The sequence below is a fragment of the Meleagris gallopavo genome, chromosome 1 (genome assembly GCF_905368555.1).
Source record: "Meleagris gallopavo chromosome 1, MGAL_WU_HG_1.1, whole genome shotgun sequence".
In the NCBI taxonomy this organism is placed as follows: Eukaryota; Metazoa; Chordata; class Aves; order Galliformes; family Phasianidae; genus Meleagris; species Meleagris gallopavo.
In genome coordinates, this window is record NC_139404.1 from 101,344,001 (window position 1) to 101,350,000 (window position 6,000).

The window sequence follows — 6,000 nt, forward strand, 5'->3', positions numbered from 1 at the left end:
TCTTCTTTTGACAACTCGAGAAAGGCATTTCACTCATATAATCATTCGATTATAATAAAGAAACAAGTGTGGATGTTGAGGTTTTCATAAGGAAATGAACTGGAATTTATTCAACAGAACTTAGTAGCACCTGTGGAAAAGTTGTGCACAGATGTGGAAACACTAACTGGGTTGGTTATGTTTAATCACCATGCGTAAAAATGCCAAAAAAAAGAAGAGATAGGAGAAGTACACAGAATGAATAGGTGAAGAGCTGGGTTCTCTTTGCTTTTGTAGCAAAGTGAGGTTTACTCATTGAAAGAAGGAGATTCTGCACAAGACAGTGTTAAAAGCCACCATGGAGTTTTCAGGTAGTGCGTGGTTACATTTTACTGTAGCTTGTTGACATTTAGGACTTACTAGCATTAAATGTGTAGTAGGAGTACTGTGATAGGACTAGACTGCAATAGTCAGTGCTAAAATATACGTATGAATATTAGTAATTAACTTTAAAAGGTTTGCAGTAACATAATATTTAAATATAATAGACTAAATGAAACAGATACATTTGTGTGTCTCAAAATCCTTTATAATTTGATTTTAAACAATGTCATATTAGTTAAAATTCTGCAAGTAACAGGAAATACATGAGATCACCTCTCAGGAATATATATTAAAGGAGGCGGGGAGCAAAGCATTTTTCTGACAGCCATTGCAATTTGCATAACATGTAAATTCTGAGGAGTTTTGAACTCACTGCAGACATTTTCTACACCAGAGGATGTATAGTTTCTTACATAAGCTTAGAGATAACTTCGCAGTGAAGTAAGAGCTGGGGGAGGTAAGGAGGAGGCAGAGAGCCTGAATTGGAACATTATGAATTCTCACTATGGTAACTCACTGAAAAAATTGCTGCAGAATAAACCTGAACCTGAGTTTTTACTTGAAAGCTCTTTGGAAACAGGATACTGCTCCCATGCTCTTTCAGTCCTGGAATGAGATTCACCTCAGTCAACTTCTGACATTTCGTAGAATCATAGAGTGGCCTGGGTTTGAAAGGACCACAGTGATCATCTTGTTTCAACCCCCCTGCCACAGGTGAGGTTGCCAACCATTAGACCAGGCTGCCCAGATCCACATCCAGCCTGCATTTGCATTGTAACTCTCTGCATATGACCCCCACGTCCCTTTGTCACTGGCAGGAGGTACACATTTTTAATGTACAAGTCATCTTACTTGTCGTGGACATGTACTGTAGGGTAAGGTGAATAGCATGTGTGAAGTGCCCATTTTCTCTCTGTTGAGGAGTACTTATAAAGACTATTTCAGATACAGATTGCAAAGTCCATGAGAGGAACTCTGTCTCCAATGTCAAAGGAATTTTTACTTTTGATTTTTGAAAGACTATGAAAATGTTGCTACAGTTGTGTGTATTTAGACTCAAAAAATTAAGAAGTGGAACAGTCTGATACACTCTTGGCAGAGAACATGCCACTGGAATAGTTTATGACAGCAGTGTTTGTCTTCATAGGGCAACTTACATAAAAGTCAACTGTTGAACCATAAAGCAGTCTGTAGAACAGTCAGAGGCCAGGGATGGATTCATCTGATCAAAGGTGAAAGCCTCCTCCACATCCAATAACCTAGAGACAACTTTCTACTCCCTTTATAGTCAACAGAGAGAAACATGAGCAGAGTTAGTCTCATCCTTATGTCAGTGGCAAAAGCCACAAATACTGCACCTTCCAAGTGTCTGCTTTTCTCCGTTAGCTTGTAAAGGTGCCAGGGTTGACTATTTAAAGACACTCTAAGACTTGCTTTAGGCAGAATTAGTGCTCCCATCTGCAACAGGGAACTGCTTTTGTGGATGCAGTTGCAAGAGGAGAGTTGAATAAAAAAAAGTAACCAGGAAGGTCAATCTGACGCTGAAAGTGGCTGTAAAAAATCCTGATAGGGGAAGAAGAAGAACAGTAGTTTTGTTTCGCTGTTTGGGAGTCAAGCAATCCATGGTAGGTTTCTGGCTGTGCAAGTAGAACTCACTGCATGACTTAAAACTGGATAGCTATGAATTTTATGTCTTCCAGTTGCTTCCTCTGGGAAACAGTGGTAATGATATCTTCTCGTGCCTCTTTGTCACTCACCATTTGACCTATGTAAACATAGGAGAGTTCTGAAATCTCACGGCTCGACTTCGCAGGTATGGGAAACTTGGGGATATTCGGTTAAGTTAACTTTTGAATGGCAGCCCTTTCTTTCAGCTTTAGTTCTGGATCAAACCAGCATAACTTGTTTGGGAGAAAATCTAAGCAATGAATTTAACAGTGAAACCTTGGGGATAGGAATTTTATTTTGTTTTGCAGTATTAACAATTTATATAAGAAAGTAAACTGTAGGATCATACAAACATGTTTTACCTTTTCTGTTTTCTTTTCTTTCTTCTTCTGGATATTTTTGCTGTGCATTCTGCCTCAAATTTGGGGATTGGAGAAAAAGCAATCTGAAGACATCACTGTTGATATAAGCCTTCCTCTTTCTTGGGCTTGCTCAGCACAGCAAACCCATGTAACTCCACCTGTAGCTGTCCATCTTCCTGGGAATCATAACACATGTCTTTTGTTGACTGCTGCTATGAAACGGACCAATAGGAAGAAATTTTTCAATACCCTGAACTGCTGTTGCAACAACATTGTATGGTTACTGTATAAAGGAAGTTAAATACCTAACATAACTATTTAACGTCTCCCTTTCATGGAGGTAGTGGAAATCTTTTTGAAGGAAAATTTCCTATTAAAGTAGGTTCCTCATGGGGAGAATAAATGTCCTAATCAGACAAAAGAGTATTGGCAGAATAGTAGGTGCCACAGTCCCATTGTTGGTCTTGGAAGCAAAACTGTAGCAATACTGACATCACAAGTTTGGGTTGGACCCCTGCCTCTGAAGTTACTTATTTTTTCCCCTCTATTTTTTGTAATTTCAGGTTTGTGTACTGCATGCACTTCTGAGTGATTATGCTGCCTACACTATGCTCCTGCAATTTGTCTGCAAAATATATTAAAGGCTGAAACTGCCATGATGGAAGTTATTAATGACAACAATGAATGCAAAGCCTTATCTTCTCACTCCAAGCCTAAAATCTCAAAGTGGCTTATATCATGCTGGTGGCACTACATTAAAAAAACAAACAAACAAAAATAACAACAACCTAAACCTTCCAGACTGAGTCTATAAGAAAACTGCTTGTTTGTAAGTGGTTATTGATTTCACCATTATCATGATTCTCGATTCATTTCATATTTTAATATTCCTGCATATTTATATTCATTCACTGTACAGGAGCTTGAAAGAGTATCTGCTGGTCTGTTACAATGTTTTCTCATAGCAAGAGATGATGCTATCATCCAACTATTAGCTGGAAAGTGCACTAACTGTTTTCTGAGTGGGTAGGAGGTCACAGCCAATGGACAATGGAAAGACAAGCAAAGTACATACAACTGTGCATTGGAATTAAACTAAGGGAGGAAAAATGATATTTTTAAATATAGTCCATAAAGATAATTTCAAAGCTTTTTTAAAGGCTTTGCCATGCTCTCAAATGGGAAACTTAAGAATTATTCAGTGTTAAGACCAGAAAGGCCAGCTCACAGTTGCAGAGATTCACTAGTAGTAAATAATAGAAGTACTTTATTTTCAAAGTCATAAAGCAAACTTTGATCATCATACAGGAAGTACAGCAGACCTAAAAAATCTTGCCATTGATCTCTAAGGTAGAATAAAATTGAGAGAGAAGGGGAGCTAATTCACCAACTTTTTAATTACTGTTATGCCAAGACTTCTAGAGAGTTTGAATCCCAAACATGTACTCTAGGAAAGGAAAACATTTCCCTTCACTGTACAGCCTTTAGGAGGTGTCTCGCTTTTTTTGCCCTCTCCTACCCCTCCCTCATTTTTTTTTCTGTATGTGTACATGTAAAAACACAAAGTCATATGTAAGAAGTTCACTTAATTCTTCACTCTCCGCTCACATTTGTTACCGATTTTGTTTGGCTTCCAGTTTGCCAGAAGGGAAAGGAAAAGCGTGCTCCAGCCAGGGAATGCTGCTGTCCACTGAAAAATGTGTTTGGATGGAGGAGCTCTTTTTCATGGCTGGATTGTGGCTTTTGGCAGCAGGGGTGGCAGGAAGCAGTTGCCATAACAACTATACCAATAAAAAACCCCCTTTAAGTAAAGAAACATCTTTGAAATCATGCTATTATTAATGATCCTGGTAGAATCTATCAGTTCCATATTGTGGGTGACAGGATATTGAGTGTGGTCTCCTGAGTGCACACTAACAATATGCTTTTAGGGCTATATTCAGTCATTGGTTTGTAAGGTACATAGAGGAGAAAAATGTGTAAACAGGCAGAGCACTGAACATAATCTGCCTTGCGTGGGATTTCAAGGCTTGGCTAGAATCACAATGTGATGTTAAATAGCATACTGAAATGTATATATATATGTACATATATATGTTTTGAAAAAATGTTAAGGATGGGATTTACAAATTCATTGAAGTGATTTAAAGATGTGACTTATGCTTTATGTCAAGGCTAAGAACTTTGCCTTAAGCATAGATATAATTTAATATTTATTGGGATTCGTGTGGCAGGTACTACTTAGGTAAAAAGCACAGATGCAGCCGGTTAATGCTGAGTATTACTGCAGTAGACTCAGGGATTTTCTACAGAGGTGGTTTATACTGGGTCAAACCCAGCGGAAGGTTTTTCATCCGCAACATTACACCACACATTATTGTCACTGGCACATTGCTTTGGCACTTCTTTTTTTTCTCACTTGGAATCAGAAAATATTTAACACTGCTAAAATAACTTCAGTCTGTTGCCATATGAGTACCAACATAGTTTTTGTGGTCCTCTAACTACTTTCCTGCAGCAATTTGCGATGTATCCCTGATGACCAGGATATTTATTTACTCATGGCACCTCTGTGAACTAGTCAGGTGAACTGGAATCATCTCCCTACATTGGTTCCAGGAAGGATTTATCCCTTCATTCTCATGCACGTTACGGATAAGCACCCATGAGACTGTCCATCAGTGAGCCTTTTCTAGCTGTGGTGGTATTGCAGAGAGAATGAGTGCTCCCACATGCCCTTTCTGCTCAGCCAACAGCTTTCTCTTGAGGCATGAAGAGCCTTGGGACATTAGTTAATTAAGTTTCAGTCTGAACCCCTTGCCTATGAGGTATGTTACCTACTGCGCATCCTATTGTATCAAAGAAATTTTCTAGCCTGTCTGCTAACAGCTTGCCTTAAAATAAAGTGCTATATTCAGCAAGGCATCAAGAATGAGCAATTCGCTCTCAGCCATTTGTGAATTGTAATGCGTATTATGGTTACAATTACTCCAATCCAAGAGTAGGAACTTCTTGACAATCTAATTAAATTAGTTAACCAGGATTTTATTAAAATCTTTAAGGAAATGCTTAAACTTATAAATCCATGATGGCTGTAATCTTCTTTTTCTTTAATAATAATATCGAGAGTCTCATAAATAATGGATCTACAAATTCTTTGTCTACTATTTCTAACTGAAATCTATATGTATTCTTATAGAATATAAATTTTTTGTTGGTACATTTAATCTTGTATGAAATTATCTACTCTGAACTGTTTTCTTACATGTAGGCTCAAGATAGTAGAGATTTTGTTCATAGATACCATTCCTTCTTGGATCTTTTTTTTCTTTTATTCTTTTGTAGCTTTGTAGTTGGAAATAAGAAATAACTGTCTCTTTTACATATTCTTACATATTTCTAGAAATCTGGCTAGCTATGAAGACAAACCAGTTGATGATTTATGTAAACATTATGAGCGCAGCCAAAGGAAATGGCTCTTGTGGTAGAACATGCAGGCTCTGGAGCCTCAGACTGGAGTCCCTCTGGGAAGGCCTTCTGTAGGGTAAGCTGGGTAGAAACCTTTTGGAGGAAAAGTTCTTCCATAATAACCTCACAGTTTGCCTTG